The 20,856-nt window shown below is 44.8% G+C and overlaps 1 protein-coding gene across 1 annotated transcript in view; it reads left to right on the top strand.

Annotated features, from left to right (window-relative positions):
* Positions 1-20,856, top strand: part of LOC122800655 (PC3-like endoprotease variant B) — a 3,659,607-nt gene that overhangs the window by 1,155,509 nt on the left and 2,483,242 nt on the right. The window lies entirely within an intron of this gene.

Genomic DNA, 20,856 nt, shown 5'->3' on the forward strand with positions numbered 1-20,856 from the left:
GGCCTCATGCTATCAAGTGGCCTCTAACGTTATCATCGGCCAGACCACTGTGTACACCCCCCCGCACCATGTCAACATACCTGTGATGTGACCTGGTATGGATGTCATGTCTCTAGCCACTGTAGCCTATTAAACAGCCCACATGCTTCTGGATCAGTAGATGTGTGGACATCTGTGGTATGTTAGCCTTTCCAACAGTCAGGTTGAGGCTACGTATAGCATGCTGATATTGCCATACGTGCCTGTGAGTACTCCACATTTACACATGGGAAACTGCAAACACTGCTACTTGTTGGCACATGCAAGTAGACCATAAGGAGGGAACCAGGGCATCATTACCAACATGCTGTTACTGTTGTTACCAAGACACATACTGTGAACATATAACAATGCATGATAACCTGTACTACATGGTATGTCTGGTGCATATCAATAGTACACAACTAATGTAATATACACTTCTCTCACTATTCTGTTCACCCTGTGCATCAGACCATTTGAGCATGTCCCTGCAACGATGGTGTGGATGACAGGGATGCGGCACAGGCTTCATCATATGCACAGGGTGATAATGTTTGCCAGGAGCATAGGCTGCACTAATGGATGACATCATGTGTGTGGGTAAGGGCCGGTGATCTGATTGGACATGTGTGGTTGTTATGCATGTGGGTGTTGCGGTGCCCTACAGATGTTTTTGCCGTGTGCGTGTATGTGTGCACACAGTTCTGCCTTTTGTGAGGCCTACACAGGGGTATTATTGACAGCTCCAGATTGTACAGACCAGGATGTACAGCTCACTATGTCCGGCCATGGCCACATGACCTCTGCCTGCCAGGGGTTGCATGGGCACTACCAGGTGGAGGTACAGATTGGCTACTGTCCGACGACACGTGTCCACTGGAACCGTGTCCCTACTGAGAATGTCCAGGGCCACGTCCACATGGCCTGCTGTGTCCTGGTGTGGACAGCGCAGCACCAGCTGCACTGCTACTGCTACCAGCACTATGGGAGCAGGCTTGTGAGGTGGCACGCTGACCTGCACTAGGTGGTGTAGCTGGCCTACATCCATGTGGCCTACATCTCACCCCTACCAGATGTTCCAGCACAGACAGCTCACACTCGCAGATTGCCATGCCACGGTCAAGGATTCTGACCATGTCACCCAGTCGCTTGTCCAGAACATCAGCAATCTGCTGTTGAGCATTTGGCAATGCCTGGATGTTGTCATTTAGAGTACAGATAGCAGCCCTCTGCAGCCTCTGCCCTTCTCTGTTCTGCTATTCAGCATGTGCCTGTGCCACCATTACAGTCTGGAACATGCGTCTGGTGACACCAGCTGCTGCGCTCTGTCCTGCAGGTGCATGTCTGCCAGAGGTCCTCCTATGAGCACCACTGGCCACATGCCTGTGTGGCACATCTGCAGTCACTACACTGACACCATGGTGTGGAGACACACCTTCTGTAGCCACCACACGTTCCTGTTCCACGCTAACAGACGCTGACTGTCCATCCTCTATGGCCACTGGTGATGCGGTATGTGTTGGCAGCAGAACTGTGTGCGGGGAAGAGGAGGACATAGCTGGGATGGCAACCATTGGCACAGATTCAGCCCCTGACAACCTTGCCTGTACCTCATGCATATGTTCATCACTGCTAGTATCTGTGGGGACACTAACATCAGATGGACCGCAGGAGGGTAACGCACCTACATCACCTGTGAATGCAAAGAAAGACTCTAAATTACAATAGACACACACAGACACACACACAGACACACACACAGACACACACACACACACACACACACACACAGGCACACAGGCACACAGACACACACACACACACACACACACACACACACACACACACACACACACACACACACACACACACACACAGACACACCATGCATGTGATTTGACAGACGGCATGCAGCATGCATGTGATACAGCAGACGTCATGCAGCTCAGACATTAATAGTGTTAGTTAGCATACCTCCCTGGGTTGCACACAACAGCAAGCAGGTGTCATATCAGTAGCCATGCAGTTCACACAATCATGGTAGTAAGCATGCATCCCCGTGATACACCATGTGGACCAGAACAGGTTAACAGTACACATGGCTGAAATGACCTTGACATGTAATCTACTGACGTGTGCATTAACATGCATACATGTCTGACACAATGGTGTCCTGACACATGTACAGCATTGTAATGGGCATCACATTGCAGTGTTGTCTGTATGCCCTACAGATAGAATGCATGTTCAGCAAATGTGCATGAGCATGGAAGGGTAGTGTGAGCCGTTTACATTGCTATACAGTGAGAAGCACAGACACTCTGCCATTGCATGGTATCATGAGGCGTCTATATTGCTATACAGTGCATAATATACACACATTGCATAGCCATAACTGCATGCATACCCATGACATAACTGTGGATTGTGACCCATGATGCTGAGGTGTATACACACCAAACCATGCTGTGTCATGTGACAGGTCACTGGAAGACCTACAGATGACACCCCTGCACAACTACTACAGAGTCTAGCTGCCTGGCAACCATGTTCACACATGGCAGACTTGTCAATTCACCATGTCCCACATGACATTGATGTACCACACCCATGAGGTGCACAGCTAACGGTGATGTCCTATAGCAGCAAGGGAAATGTACAGTATCTGTGGCCTGATGTGGTGTCAGTATCTGTGGAAGCTGTACAGGTGACTACTGTCATGCTATGACACAGTCGTGATGTTCAACACATCTTATATGGTAGACTTAAGTGACACCTCCACTAGCTGTGCACAGGCTTTTATGGTCCAGTGTACTACATCAACTGTATAATCAGTCAACTAAGGCTCTAATTGGACCATGTGTGGACAATGTGCAACAGGGTGTATACACATCACATCTACTGTGTGGCTACATGTCTCTGGCCATCCCCCATGGCCATGTGTGAACATGTGTTGGCCAAATGTTTGTGATGGCCATCTATCTCACATGTCTGTGTTGTCCCATATGACATACACCCATAGATGTCAGATATGTCACCATCCACAGGGCTATGCAGACAACGGGTTGTATGTTTGGTATGTGGGGTATGTGTTATGGGATAGTGTGACAATATTGCAGCCAGAACACTACGTGTCTGGGACATGTCAGATGGCACATCACAATTTGTGCACCCATTGCAGGGGCATATAACGCAATGGTGACTCCTGTGGGCTGCCCATATCCCAGCTCACTGTGTGGTACTGTTTGCGTACCACATGTGTTGTTCCAATGTATAGTACATATGCCTACATTGTACAACACCTCCACCGTTGTATGCACAGCTGTCCACACATGTAGCAATGACAGATACTGTGGTTTCATGTTGGTGTATCATTTCGTTTGTATATATTGCACATGGGGAGCCAGTGTGAATGATGGGAGATGCGACCTGTATATCATGACTGGACCAAACATCAAGTGTACAAGTGTTAACTGGCCACATGGCGAATAGATCTATGCTTTAACATGCCTGATACTGATGACAGTCTCACCTGCAATGTGCTGATGTCTGTGCAGCACGCCAGAGGTACCTGTATAGGGGTGACACAGCAGTTTGAACATTATCCATGACTGTATGACAGCCACAGGGTGCACTGTGCATGTTAACACATTCTGCCTGTACAATAGCATATAGTATGCACATGTGTACATACACAGGGTAGCATACTGTAGTATGCAGCATGTGTGTAAACATACCTTGCATATGATGTTACATTACATAATGTACAGTGACACATGCAACTAAATGGGATATAATAGTCATATGTGCAGTACTGACTTACCAAGCAACTTCAGGCTCATTGGTTGGGAGACACCCACCTCCATGATGACAGCTAGTGTTTGTAGATGCTGTTCTGAGGGTGTCCCGGGAATGGCCAGTAGCTCCTCGGTGGGTATGAGTGGGGGCTGAGTTGGTGGCTCACCACCTGTTCCACCTTGTTCCCTGGCGATTGTAGTGGCATGCTGTTTCGCATGTCATATCAAGTCCGTGCCGTGTCTGCGCACCTGCTGGTAGGTGCGGTTATGGCCACCCACATCATTAACCTTCCTGCGAAGGTCCTGCCACAGGTCGTCACGCTGCGGGGCATGCTGTGGCACATGGCTGAACAACACCTCGTAGTTCTCATGGAGGTACGGGATGAGGACATCATTCTCCTGGCGGCTGTACGCTGGCAGGCGTGAACGAGGCATTATCTGTAAGACATAATGATGGTGACAGGTCACAGTATCACGGATATGTACAGAGATACTGCTGCACATACATTTGTATTAAATCTAGTACATCTGCACAGTTATCTTTGCAAATCATCATGACACTGACACGACTAACATGTTTGTGTCACACACATGTTAACACCCGTTATGCATTGGATATCATCACCATATATGTGTGTCACCTCATTACATTGTTCATACTCCATGTGAGTGCTGTCTTGATGTGGGTATGTCTGTTTGCCAGAACTGGTGTTCTTATCTATCAGCACATTCCTGGATGTGTCCACAGTAATGCTGTTGACCTTGATGCTGTGTATATGTCACATATCAACACATACACTGCCTTAATGGACTTGAGCAGTGAGAATGCACACATACTCATGGAAACCTTTACATGCATGTGTTTTGCCATATACATCTACATGGCACTCTACAGCAGTTCAACATCCTGCCACAAATCTCCTGTGTTGCACATGTGATAGACATGGGGCAATGTCTAACCGGACATCATTCGCAGGGATGGTTATCAATCATAGCATGTACGGGCAAGGTTTCCTAGCTGTATCCGACAGCCATTTTGCCACCGCGAGGTGCATCAGTGCCACATTACTGATCCAGTTGATAATACATCTACCATGCGGTCATCATACCATGTATGACAGAGATGACATGTGCAGCTTTGATGGACAGGGTTGCATGGTATGGTGGGAGTATGTCACATGTATGGCACAGGGATCTGTCCAGCATGTGGCGATCCTAGTAGTAGGATGGTGGCTGTCCATGACATATGTCTTTCAGATCAGAATATGTACGTGTAGCATGTCCAACATCATAGTGTAGCACATGTTTTTATGCAAGGTAGCCAGCATGCTGCATAGTGGAGGTGAAGATTGTGAAGGCTGGTATCACCCATCCACGCATGGCCAATACCCCTTAAAGGTGATATGTGATCCAATATTGGTCACCCGAGTGCTGAGTATGCCTGTCCAATGATCTCCATGCTCATGGATGGCACCCTGTCATGACATGGGTGCCTCGTATGACTACCTAATAGGCCTGGAGACGTCACCAACTCAGGGAGGTGAACTGCACAGCACCATGCCTTACACAGTGTCCATAATGTTGACCGCAGCCTAGGTGGTAGTTATTGGGTACAGGGATATTCACCTAGCGGTGACAATGCTAATATCATCTGTCAGATTGTGCACATATGTCACACACCTCACCCACAAAGCCCATTCTGTATGTTGTCCACAACACTGAGACAGCTATTGCTCATAGGTCATGGCCATTCACATCCTTACATACACAGATGCCTCACATTTGTCTGTGTGGTATGGGCTACAATGAGGGGGGAGTACAACACATTAACCCTGTTTTACTGTAGCTGCCACTGGTGTGATATGCACATGTCACTCTGACACCTTTTGTAGTGTTGATTCTGTCAACAGGCCACTGGTAGAAATCTCCTGTGACATACGAAGGTGCATGTAGTCAAACATCCATACTGTCATCTACGTCTGTACTGCTAACATCTACGGTGATAAAGGTTCATGGACTTGCAGACCATACTCAGCAGGGTAATAGTGCAGTGCCTCCAGTTATGACTGTTGTCACCACTTGTGGGTTGATATTATCCAACACCCTATCTGTATTGCATTTTCATTCTCAGCAGTTGTTCAGAACTCGTGAGCACTTCATGAGCTACTAATTAATATAGCACCCATTCCAAACAATTTCTCACAAGTACACTGTCTGACCTTACATTTCCAGCTTGCTTACAGTACAACAGCTGTTGTACACACGTAACTCACATATCTTGTGAGACATGATTGAATATACAGGCATGTCCAACTGTCACGTACCAGAGCTATTGCATGTCTATATGATGAATATGGTGTACATGTGGCAAAAGAGCAATTGTCTCATGTACACAATCAATGCTCACCTCCCAACATACGACACTATAGCCTGTGGGAGATGCACATATGTAGCCATGCTGGGGGTAATGCACTCACAAACCCAGACTGAACCTGACAGTCATGTGGGGACGTGTAACATTTGCAACACACCCCACTCATCACATAGTCTCACAAGATCTCCACCACCACAGGCCACACATAGTATGAGTACAACTTTTGCAGAACCTCTCCATACTCTGTGTAGGCACCAAAGGCAGCCCCCATCAGCAAACACAACAATTACTTATAGCCCACAGACTCATGTGTGCCCATCACATACAGCCAATAGGGTGTTATAACATACACAACACACCAGTCATAGGTGACTCTGTAGGCGTTCACACTGATGTCCCACTCAGCAGGCTACACAAGGCGATAGTCGCTTACATCTAGCTGTCGGGTAACTGGTTCTGCAACATAACCTATGCACCCATGCCACACCTCACCAGGTACAATTTGAATGTCATTCTCCATGTTAGTGTGACTGCCCTGAGATGCAACTTCACAGACTACATGTGCAGGGACATGCAATAGCTCACTGGTCTTGTAGCCCTGAAGGTATCGGCCAAGCCCTGGGGAGCATTATGCATTCATCCGGACTTGATACCACTGTACAACTGACTGTTTCACTTCAACAGTTGCCTATGCTTCTGCTGTCATTCCACAGGCATCCAGTATCTGTCCGCTTTGACTGACATGGTCAACAAAACACGATGCTTTGGCACAGATGACTTGCACCTGTCAGCCCTGGGAGTACAGATAACATGTAAGGCTCTTGCTGCTCCTATACTGCCTGTCTTGCACAGTTTCCAATAACATTCACCACCAGAATGGGAACAGGCAACAAAACATGGGGTCATGTGACTCAATGCTTGACATCTTCATCTCTGACGCATGCAGGCAAGGCACTCCTTATAATGGACCACTTCAATATCTCTGCAGTGACTGGGACCTGCCTCTAGGCTCCGCAGAGCACACCTGCACTGACAGGTTATACGCAGACCACACCTTTCAGTCATGTAACCTGGACCGGAACACCCATGGCTGAGGTGTTCCCATATTCCACTATCTTGTACACACCTCCTGGCTAGTTACTTAGCACAATGCATCAGAGGTGATCCACGTGCAACTAACTGTGGCCAGAACTGCTATACACATTGTAACATGCTACGGATTCAACAACATACCCCACGGTTACCAGCCCGCATTTCTTGGTGTACTGGACAGTAGGGTTCAGACAGGTACTACTGATGTGAGACTGACACTACCCCACACTTAACTGGGATAGCCACTCATGTACCGACACATTAGGCCAACGCTGTCCGGGATTCATAACCTCCACTCAGCTGGATCAACCCGTACACACCACCTCCAAGACCAACAATATCCTAGACATGGACACTACCAACATGTGACTGGTGGTCCACACCTGGGGTTATCCCCTCGTTGGTGGTTTCTGAACATATGCTAATCACCCTTGTTATCCACATCCCGACACCACACCCTTCATGGCATACACAGTACAAGATTACTACAACACCTACTACAGACGTCTTATGACAGCAGTAGTAAATGTCATGACACCCGTGCAGATGGACAATGCACATACAAATGCTGAAACATACCCCAGTGCACTTCATTAGCACTTACACAACTGCATGGATCATGCTATTCCAAACAGAGCCATGATGGTACCCACCAGATAATGGACACCACTCTTGGGGTCCAGTTCCATGGATGTAATGTACAACAAAAGTTGGAAGCTGTTGCAAAGTGGAGTACAATCCCATGGGTGGGGTAGCTCACTGGTTAGCCGCAGTAGGGCTACGGGATCCCTTATCACATACTCCGAACCTAGCTATGTAAACATTACTGCGACACATTCCAGGGTGTACCACAAGGCATTATGGAGGTATGTCATTGACTACTGACATACCTCCATAATGCCTTGTGGTACACATTCCAGGGTGTACCACAAGGCATTATGGAGGTATGTCAGTAGTCAATGGCAATACCCACATCTGCTCTGACATACGACAGTTACTCATGAACATTACAGAACTAAGTGATGTTGGCAACATCCTGGCAGATGGGTTCAATGCTAACATTACACCCTCTCACTCCCTACAGGGCCACAATGCATGCAGGAACATTGCGGTGTCCCTGCGGTCACAACTACACAGTACTAACCTGCACTCTCTAAGGCCTGGAACACTGACACCATGTGACTGTCCAACATCCCAGGCTGTGATTTACACAAACCTCTGGACGACATGTCTCCCACTTGGCCACCAGATTCAGTAATAGCCTTGTATCAGACATTGTGGCCCCTGAATGGCACACAGCAACAGTTATCACACTTCACACAGGTGGCGCCACAATGAACCAGAGGGACTATTGCCCTATACGTCTGACTGGACTGTTCTGCAAGGCTATAGGGCACATCATCATGGAAGTCATTCACAGAGACATTGGTGGGCTCCAGTCCTTTGATGCCACCTAGGTTGGACTTGTTAGGGCCAGAGCATGGCTCCTACACCTGGTGGACTCCTTTGATACAGTTACCAGGGTAGTTGATGACAGTAAGGGGGTCCACACAGCCTACATTGTCCTCTCATTGGCTTTCAGCACAGTTCTCCATTCTGGTATTGACAACATACACATCCACCTGCACATCGACCCCTATGTCTCAGGATGTTATGCAAAGTGGCTCACGGACAGGACCCACACAATGAGGGTAGCATACCATAGTACCTACTGTATTTCAGTTACACTTGGCATACCACAGTCCTCAGTCATAGGGCCCCTCATGTTCGGTATATGCTTCTCTGAGGTACAAGCTAGCACAGAGGGACTTTCCCTGACTAGCTTTCTAGACAACTGCATACAAAGCTCCATGATTGATCCACTAACTGATACTGACTCCCTCCATAAGGGTGTCACTGTGACGGATACCTGATATCAATATCATGGCCTCAAGCTGCATGATACAAGGTGCATGAACATCCCCTTTGCATTACACCAATCACCCACTGACTATCATATAGGTGGTAGTCCCCTACATACATGTCAAATTGTACGTGATCGTAGTACACATGTATGTAGCACCCACTCCTTTGATAACCATATTGCCAATGTGGCATGGATATCCTTCTACGTGACCACCCTTATCTGTACTGGGTTTGTAGCTGGAACATAGGCACCCATTGTACCTCTGAACTCCTGACATATACACACATTGAAGGGTACAACACCCCATTTAGGGTGTACCTTACAGAACAGCTACGGCTTTACATACTACAACATTAACACGCCATGAGGATTATTGAGCTCTGAAGGTTGACGTATGCGGCAGAACTACGGACACCACGACTGTACACATTTGCATACTGCATACTCTAGGGTGACCTCTGCTGAACATACAGGGCCCATGTCCACAACAATATTCATGGATATACTCCACATAAGCGACATAAGCAAAAGCCACCGAAACATGCTCATGGATATGTGCACATACGCAACGATGAGTGGGATGTGCTTGAGGGTTACATTCCCAATCCAGACACTCACCATGCTTTGGAACATGATTCCTATGTACATCACGCAGGGACACTCAGTAGCACTGTTCATGTGATACCTCACTTGGTGGATGGGAGACACACATGTACGCCAGGGATCACTGCAGTGGCTGTACTGTGCAGAGGTGCAGGTAACACATGGCTCTGCTGTTCACAGACAGGACACTACCCTAGAGAGGTGCTGCTGGTGTAAACACTGTAGTTGGGCTTACACATAGACTTGCCAGACAGCATAGTACCCTACTATGAACCTGTAAAGCTATTACATGTCCTTTGTGCATGGTTAATTGAGTAGCTCTTCCATTTCGATTAGCTATCATGCTGTTACAGTGTCCCATGACTACAAGCTATATGTATCCTGTTATTGTATATTGTACATGCCAATAGACGATGCCTTTGGTATGCATGATATGCTGTGTAGAATATCTGACATATCTACCTACAATACTGTACATTACACATATTTTACATATTATCCCATAATGCAAAGCATACTTGCACAGCAGGACCACCTTAGGCATGTCATTGTCATTATATGCCCATACACATGCCTACTGTGACAGTATATCAACATATACTATTCCCTGCTATGGCACGTACTTGTTGGACATACCCTACCACTGATGGCGGGTGGTATGGAATTGTTCTGTTTAAAGCCCTCATGTAACATCCCTTGTGGTGTCTGTGATGTTTACCTTGTGGCCCACTGCAGGGCACACAATTTCTACAAGTGTTACTATGCTCAGCAAGACATCACTACATAATACCTTTTCCCACTTTATGCATTGCGGACACTTTTAATTAAATACAGGCTATACATACACTAACATACTGAGTGTTCTACATACCTTGTTAGCATTCCGAACTTTCGTAACTATCTCTTTTACACTGTTTAAACAGTTCTATGGTATGAGCATACGGTTTGAATGTCTGGCAAGTCATCCTTATATACGTCGATACCTGTAACGTGGTTTCCTGCCGCCAATTGGTGTTCCTGAGTAAATTATTACATGCACATCAGCTGTGCAGCTACTCCATTCACCAATTACGTGGCAACAGTGGGGTATAATTGAATTCTCCACTTGGGTGTTGCCCATTTGCCCTACCTTCAGGGAGACGGCCTGTATGTGTTTTGTTGTGTGTAATTGCAACTGCTATGTGTAGAGACACGGATATTTTGGATTCATGTCCCCTGTGGATTGTGTGTGACGGCTAGAGTATGTGGTTCTACATGTGAGTGTAGCTGTCATCTCAATCTTCTGATAAGGGACTATTGCAAACAAAACCTGTAACATCGCCATCTGTTCCATTATACAACGGCTACGATTTCACATGGCGCCTTTAAAAATGTGTCTCTCACAAGGTATGTTAACGCTTCTGCAGATGTAATTGAGTGAGTGGATGTTTGTGCTGTTATTACAGTCTGTATTGCTATAGTTTCGTGTGTGGGGGATGTAGGTGGGTGTACGTAGCATATACAGGTTTCTAGGGTTTGCATTTCTACATATTCCATATATGTGTGTAGGCTCCTTCCCTAATTAAAGACCTGTCAGTTAGTAGACTTTTGTTACGGGCATATACATTGGGCCATTGTTAATTGGTTTCTATATAGTATGCAGGTGAGGTTGATACTTCCATACCTCCAGAAATACAGCAATATGTAAAGGAATGTTACTAATGACAGCTGTCCCATGTATTTCTGTCCCAGATATTTGCACTCATTGCAGTTGCGTTGGTAACTGAACCTCTTTGGCATGGGTTGCCACCTTTTCAAATGGCCATAGTGGGACATTTGCGGGACACACATCGGTGTTTACAGGCCGACACATACCCATGGTCAGTACACAGGATAGCACATACTTTTATCCTGAATACATACTTATTCTTGTAGGACTTTGGCTACTTATCATATTTCATGTATCATTTATGTTCCTTACATACAGGCATAACTATTTAATGCAACTATTACATAATATATGGGACATAATTATGTTCTACAATCTCGGACATTTGCCCTTTTTCATGTTTTATGTCAGGACACAACTGCCCAGGGAGGGGCTGTCCCTCCTAATGTGGGACAGGTGGTAACCGTATGCCTACGGCTAGCTATAACCACACCTACTGTAATGATCTACCTCCGAGTTAGCACTAAGAGACACACGATGCAGACACACCCACACACATTACAGTCACATGGAAACGCACACGGCACCCTCAACACACACATACACAGACTACGGCAATCATGAATACAGTTGAACACAGTACCTACGTGGACCGCAACACCGGCAGCGGTAACTAAATGTCCCTTCATATCGTGATAATATTACTCGTGGTTCTAGTGTTCTGGTACTGTGTTCTTTCGGGCTTTCAGCCTCGTGGTTACTCGTGTCGGTATGTGACACATTCCATAGTTGGCAGTATCCTATTTATTTGTACCTCCATGTTTGTGTACATGTCGTTGACCTATAGTGACAGGCAGAATACACCTTTCATTGTGTACTTGTCGGTGTATACTGTTTCCTGGACTCCGCACGTTTGTGTTTGAACCTGCCACATTACACGCCTGCCGTAGGTACATCTTGGCTACCATAGTGTTAGGTGATTGTGTACATGATTAGGTCTTCTACTCCTGGCAGTGGTCGTTTTACCCTTCAGAGCAGGCACTATTAGTACAGGGGTGAATAATTCTGGTTTCACCTGTTCTAGACATCATTGACCATGATCTGCACGATATTCAGAGAAGCTTATCCCTGTTTCGCGCATATCCATATAGTCATATTTAAACGACGCTCACTGGGCAACTCATATTCCCGCTAACGTGTGCTAAACATGATCTGCTGACTTGCATCCGACATGCATTATTCGTGCCTTTGGAATTACGTTACATCCCTTGCAGGACGTGGGACCAGGAACATGCACGACGGTCACTGCGTTTACCACTTGGGCATCTGGGATTTGTATACGTGTTATGGGTTTTGTATGTGGACTATACTACGACTGTTACTCCATACTGCAATCACATGGGTAACTCAGTTAGTTTACATATGGATGAGTCCTATTAATGGTATGTCCATGTGATGTGTAATGGATGTGCTCCAGCACTGGGTATGTATATCACAGTGAGCCACACACTATAATGTGCTACAACTTCAAACGACCGTAGGTGGAGCATGCTGGGATGACAGATACCTGTCATGGGTACACCCCATGCCTTGACACGACATCCATGATTACATTATGTGGAGCCCCTCATTAATGCACCAGGGAATCCATGCAGAGTGTGTGGGGAACAGTGATTACACACATGGGATCCTGCAATTGCCTCTGCTCCACTGAGCGACAGTTCGTTACTCAATGTTGTGGTGACAGCAGACACTGTTTGCCTCGATTGATGTATGGCCTCTGACAATCGGGCGTGTACCTACCGATGTACCTAGGAACCTATACACACAGTACCAGCATATGCTGATAGGTGTGTGTACTGTTCAGGTGTTGACATTCCTTGTTCCGATAGCTATTGTGTGTACAATTGTTGAGGGCTGCCTATGTAGGATTCACACAGTAGCCTACCTATACATTACAATTTACAGGTGGTCGTGTGTGTGTGCCATCCATTTTACTGTGTGTGCAGGTGGAGAGGTGTGTCAGTCTGTAGGGGCCTACACTGTCAGAGTATGTGCTATACGTTCCCTCTTTGCTAAGGCATAGGCATATTGAGCACACCTCTGTCTGCCTACTGGGGCTGGCACAGGGTGTTCGTGGTCTGAATCCCTCTGTGCCTGTGATGGCCTTGGCAATTGCGGTGGGCTATGAGGGCCTTCACCATTTTGTCCCTGCTGCAGCTTTTTCCGCAGGATCATATTATGTAGCATGGCACATACTATGAAGATGTGGGCACACGTGCCTGGAGAGTACTGCAAGGCTCCACCAGATATGTCCAAGCAATGGAACCATGATTTCAGCATCACGAACACACGCTCTATGATGGTTCTGGTTTGTGCGTGTGCCTCATTATGGTGTTCCTGCATGAGTGTGTGTGCATTTCTAATGGGAGTCATCATCCACGGCTCCAGTGCATACCCAGCATCCCCCACTAGGTGGCCATGTGGGATGTCCCCCCTGACAAATACCTGATACAGCTGTGAGGCATGCCAGATATGGGAGTCATGGTAGCTTCCAGGGCTGCCAGCACACACATCCATGATAATGCCCTGGGCATTGCATGCAACCTGGCAGTTGATGGAGTGGAATCCCTTGCGGTTTATGTAGCACCTACCATGCTCACCGGGTGGTGACTTGATATGTATGTGCGTGCAGTCTATCACACCCAGTACCTCCAGGTAGTGTGCCACATGGTGGAAGTGACGCATATTACTGGCCAACTCCTCCTGCGTTCGGGGGAAGTATATATGCTCATTGGCATGTGGTAACATGGCATCCAGGAACTGGTGTAGTAACCTGGATGCTGATGCCTGTGAGATCCCCATTATATCTCCAGTTGGCCTTTGAAAGGTACCTGTGGCTAGTATTTGCAAGCTTACACATACCTTCGTATCCACTGGGATGGGTTCCCCTCTGTTGTTTCTGGATCTCAGGCGTGGCCGGCACAGCTCAACTATTTGCTGTAAGATGTCCCTGTCCACCCTGTAACACTCTACTACCTCCAGATCATGTAGCCCCTGGTAGGTTACTCTTGGTCTGAACACTCTTCTCCTCCTCCAGGGCCTGCGGTGGTTGTCAGCATCATCCTCCACAACACCGTCAGTCTCTAACACATGGTGATGAATCACAGCTATGGCAGCTCCCAACATGTACATTTTAAAAGTTCCCTGTATGTTTACACTTATGGTGCTGTATTTGGGAATACACAGGTGTGTGTGGGGTGCTTTCACACTTTATACTATTGTGCTGTGAACACCGAAGATGTCATAGGGTGTGTATGTATGATCATAGCTACAGGGTTTCTTATGTGTTTTACGACAGGAACTACTATTGTGGTGCCTTTAGTGTTGAATTACATTTGGCTGCCGTGGATTACCTCTTGCCCTTCCCTTTACATTTCTTTACATTTCACCTACCATTTTCTGGCATGCATCCAGCAGCCTGCTTTCATTTGTACTTTCCTAGACCTGGCTTATCTTGCGTAATGTGTTCTATTGCCGATCTACTGCAGGTTTGCTTTGCTCTGCTATGACAGTTCTCCTTTCTTTGCAATCCGACACCTCCCCTATCCTATTTTGCAGGTTTCTGTGAGCAGACTTGTCAGCTGCTGTCGATTGCCCACTGTGAGTTAATAGGTGTTAATTGCTCAGTTGTACTCCAATTACCCTACTGTGGCATTTCCTTATTTTCTTCCCCTGACCTTCCTGTTTGTGCTATGGTGTGCAGCGCGTGCATCCACTTACCGGGTTTTGGGCACGTTTTCATCCCCGTACACATGCACTTTCGGGCACCATATGTGCTCTCAGCTAAACGATGCTATACCTACCTCCCCACCCCTGTCCTGCGGCTTTGCTTAGCAGCACCAGGCCAGATTTGCATTGCTCCAATGTGCTTACAGCTATGGTGGCACACCCCACTGCTGATGTCATGTATACCTCTGAGCCACTCCTTAGTGATGTAGCGCTGTGCCGTATGGTACATCCTTAATCCGGCGGGACATTTGCGATTCAGTATTACCTGCCTCATTTGCATGGCATTGACTACTAATTCATAGTTACTGTGCCGAACACTGTCACAGACCCTTAGCAACCCTTGCAGCTTGGTTGTGGTGTACCATACATACCATTGAGTATTATGGTGAAATCCTGATTTGTATTACATTGCAATTTTATGACATTTGTATATGTTTTCTTTGTGTTCCCGTTTGCGCACACATGCCCTGTGGTTGTACTTTGCGTTGCTGTGGACATGACATTAAATGTTGTTTTTTAGGTGTTCTGCATCTTTTCTTATGCCATTGGCTGTATATTTAGCCATTGGCATATGTTACCTTTGTAATACATGAGTCTGGTCCGCTTTCATAGCTCCAATGTTCTGTTTGGAAAAATGTAAACCGTGTTTTTTGGTTTACATTTCTGTGGGCTTACGCTATGCCTGCACCACTTCATGTATCGCTATGTACCTTCATTTGCATGGTGCGGCACTGCACATGGGGTGATTAGCATACTTAAGCCGAGGGCTGCGCAGATCTGGTGTACGCCGGTAGTGCACATGGAATTGGATCATAACTGAATCGCTCGGTGGCCATATTTGGCATTATACTGCCTACGCTACGCCTGCGCCTGGTGCAAGCTTCATGAATCCCGGGGATAGATAGCATGGGTGTAGAGCATACATTTAAATTCAGAATTTGACAGGTAATATCTAGGAACAAAAATGGTGGAGATATGGTGAATAAAACAAAATTAAATGAGTATAGATGGATAAATTACTTTAGGGCTGACCATCCCCCAGGTCTGAATAGTATTGTGAGCTTAAAACCCATATTGAAAGATAGGCATAATAACATTTAAAAATTATTTATCGATAAATAATGTGGCAAATAATTGTTTTTATGTTTTATGTATTTATGCCTTGTATTTTATATGAGAAGCACATTTTACTTATAAATAAGATGCATTTTAGCTAAGCACATATATTTTTATGTGGGCACTTTAATAGCTTTAATAAGTTCAGAACATATGATAATTAATTTGCTGCTTTAGGTATTTAAACTCAGAAAGACTGTGTGTTTTTAGATACTGATGAAGAGTTTTACTCGAAAACTTTGCCGTGTATTAAAGACAACTGTGGTGGACTTTCAGCTGTTTTTGCTTTTTTACATGCTCTTGATATTCTAATATAACCATTAAATAATTTTCTTGTCTAGCCAATAGATGACTACCTAACACCTCCTTGACTATATCACCCTTAACTTTAAATACAATTATCTTTGAATTGTAGGCAGTAGCATACCTTGGGTGGGACAAAGAGGGGCAGCTGCTCGGTGGCAAGATTTTGGGGGGGGGTGCAGTCAGCCATGTGATCCATCATCCCAATTCTCAATCGTTAGTGCAATATCAGGTTTTAAACTTTGGTATTACATTTGTGGTCAAACCTGAGTGCTGTAGCGCTGTGTGTGTGATCTAAACTGTGATAATTGCTTGTTACATTGTAGCAGGCAGTTAGGTACAGTTTAAAACTAAATATATATATATATATATATATATATATATATATATATATATATATATATATATATATATATATAGATACAGTATATATACTAACAACTGCTTTCTAGAGTTTAAAAGAGAAAAGAATTGTTTATTTTTCGTAAAACTAAAACCTGAACACTGTAGCACTCCATGCAGGGTAAAAACTCTAGCAACCACTTGCTACAGTTTAAAAGAAAAAAATAGAAATATATATATTTTTATAAAATGAGAGTAAGGAGGGTCAGGGCAGGGTGCAGGAATGGGACCTGATCAGCTGGGGCAGGTGTGGGGGGGCATGTCCTGTATTTGGCCACCTGGTTGGTGTATCAATAGAAGTAGTGGATTTTTTTCCCTCTTCATTGAAGACTTGGCTGCTGCAGCTGGCATGAACAGGTGACTGACACTCCTGGAGGGTAACAGAAGTAACCTAAAATATGAAATTATTTTTCGTATCAGTTCTACTGTTTTTTATCTACAGCTGCAGTGGTATTCAGTGTTTGGTCAAATTTTGGATTATTTGTATTGCTGCACTTTTTTTACACTTCTGCCAGTTTACAGTGAAAAGACTATGTGTGTGTGTGTGTGTGTGTGTGTGTGTGTGTGTGTGTGTGTGTATGTGTGCACATGTGCATGCGTGTCTTTTCTTTTTAAAAATACAGCTGAGGAAAAAATAGAGTTGTGATTTTGAGGGTTATTTACCTGGTAGTTGCTAGTGTTCTAAAAGTGAATTAATTGTCTTTCTGTCATACTGTATATTATCATATGGGGTTGCCCAGTGAGTAGCACTGTTGTCTTACAGCCGGAGGTTCTCCATTTTGGTTCTCAGGTGGGGTACCTTTTGTGTGGAGTGTACATGCTCTCCCTGTATTTGTGTGGGTTTTCTCCAGATGAACTCATTTGTTCTTTCATCAAGGCCTGGAACAACCTTCCAAATCAGCTAACCTCACTATCCTCTGTTAACCTATTTAAAAGCAAGCTCAAACACTACCTCAAATCACACTGGCTATGCCCCTGTGATAACCCAGACTAAACACCATACCCCCTTCAAGACTCCCATGATTCCCAGCCTCTTTTGAATGTTACCTTGTGTTAACTCTCTAATAGCAGTGCGCTTGACCTTTCTGAGGATTCTTTCCTCATGTAAATATGTATATACTGTGGTATTTCCTAGCAGGTTTATCACACCTCAACTCTGGTGAGACTAAACACGATTATTGTATCCCGCTATTTGCTTTTGTACACTCTATCCATTCAAACTAGTGCTTATCTTCTGACTTCTTGTGTGACCAAAGTAAATACAGCATCTTAGTTATAATTTCCATTATTATTTCAAACTATTATGATACCGAGCTCTTTTTCTCATCAAGCTTTTGTTCCTACTGGATACAGAATATAAAATTCCTACTCTTGTAAGATATCATAAAAGTTTTGTAATGTACCAATGTCTACTTGAAATACATGTCTTGTCCTATTTTGCTAATGTTATTGTATTGTGGAGCTTTTCTCCCCGGGCCTCCACTGAAAATGGACATATATCCAGCTGGACTAGCCCGGTCAACAAATGTAAAATAAAAATAAAATAAAATAAATAAATAAAATGTGGTAGGTGGATAGGAAACTCTAAATTGCCCATAGTTGTAAGTGTGGTGTGTATGTGATGCAGAAGAAAGGTCTGGACGTATATGCCTCTCTACTTGCCTAGAAAACTCTGTGGACTGCAATGGCTGTTCATAGGGTCACTATAGAAGTCAGATGTATGTATAGTAGTCAATAGCACTAGATGGATATTATCAGAACTTAGGGCCTGTACAAGGTTTCTGTTTCTTCTGTTTATGTTAACAGCATGTTGGTGTGAACTGTACATGTAAAAACTGCTTACTGATAACACACACCTGTCCTGGAAAGGTGTCAATCAGTTTATTATCATGAAAAATATTTATGAAGCATTTATATGTATTACAGAAATAATTTTTCAATAAAAAGGTGCTGACTGCTAAGAAGCCAACAACATTAGCTGTAGTGGGAGTACAAGAAATGTTACTAATGCAGTAAAAAATATGTATAGTGCATTAGTTGAGCACCCCAGTAGTATGCAAATATTGTTTACTAACTTTGGCCTTTTGACTTCTGCTATTCAAAACCAAATTTTGTCATGATTAGCTGTATGTGCATCACTATGGTGCCTATGATGGAGGGAGGTACAATGCCCTGCTGTAAAGGCTCATGCGACTCTTATGATTGCTCTACCTGATGCAGGCATGAGATCAGCACCAGTGTACATTCATAGTACAGAATGCAGCCCTGGAAGATGCACATTATATTATTACAGACCCTAGACAAACACAAAAAGAAGGTTCCAAGTACTGGTAAAGGTCACTGCCAGAAGAGCAAGTATCCTAAGCATAAAAATCGGCCAGACCACCACAGCTCATGAATATATGCACTTTGTTTATTTAAAATAACAGAAAGATAAGCACTTTCGCATTGTGTAGCCAATGCTTCTTCAGATCATTACAGACCCTATCAAGAATTATGGGAAGTTCCCCACAGTACACCTTTTGGTGGCTTCCACATGCACAGTACTACCTTAACTAGCTCTAGGGCACAAAACATTGAGGACACGTTTTGGGCACTACATTTTAGTATCTTTTCACTGCACTGTGTGCCTTTGTAGGATGCATACATGTGAGATTCTAAATGGCTGCTTTATTAAATATTCACTGATGTCCCAAAATCATGCCTCCTGTGCTATAATCCATTTTAGGCCAACCACCACCTTGCATTATAGAAAATCCCTTGACAAGCAAGCAATTGTACCCAACAGCTGTACTTTGACTGTTTCAGAATATAAATTGTATACTTTATACCACAGTAAATAGGATCTAGTGTGTACTTTTCAGTGTTTTCTAACTGTAGACTGTGTTTACTTTATGCTGGTTCTTAAGTGTTGAAATTTGTCTCATTTTTTTCATATTCAATATGTAGTTGCTGTTTAGTGTTTTTCTTTAGCTTCTCCTGTTAAACAGAGCATTAAGTCTCTTCTATTGGGACGCAGTTAGCCTTTTCATTCAGTGGTAGTGGCAGCCACAAAGCCTTGGGCAAGGTAGGAGCCCTATGGCCCATACATCCCTGCCCAGGAGTCCCCAGTCAAGTTTGCATGCTCAATGGCAAAAGTCAGGCGAGAGGAAACAGGCCAGCTTACTGGTGCATGTGGTGACATACCCTCTCCCCTGATGGATCACCCCCTCCTCCTGGGAGTGGCTCTTCTGAGCTCCACTTTAGCTTCCCCCAAGGGGAAATATGTCTTTGCATGCAGAATTTCCCTCGGCTTACTCTGTGATTTGCACATGGCAGCTAAGCTCAGGCTTAATGGAGTGAACACTAAGTATTCCCTCTAGGTGTCATCCATGTGTCAGTCTAGAGTAAACACCCCCCACCACCAGAATGAATGAGCCTGCAACAGTCACTCACTCCCAACCTCCTCCACCACCTCCTACAGGCACCTGAGTCCATACTTGAGCTTGGGATATGAGCAGTGTATTCAGTGCTTTATCCTACTATGCCATGGAACTGACCACTAGCCATTTAATGTTTCACTGCAGCTACCCATTTCTAAATATTTGGCATACTTATTGAGCACAGTTTGATATGCTTATTTATTTATTTTTTGGTGGGAGTGGGCAATTATGCAACACACATTTCCTCTGAGTGTGGTAAATGCTAATAATTACTTTTACACAGGGAGCTGTGTCCTCGGAAAATGTCATTACATGGAATACTGTTACACTTAAGCATTCATTCACTTTTCTTTTCAATTACTTTTGATTTTTTGAAATAA

Source organism: Protopterus annectens, chromosome 1.part0 (genome assembly GCF_019279795.1).
Source record: "Protopterus annectens isolate FY-2018-M chromosome 1.part0, PAN1.0, whole genome shotgun sequence".
NCBI lineage: Eukaryota > Metazoa > Chordata > Ceratodontiformes > Protopteridae > Protopterus > Protopterus annectens.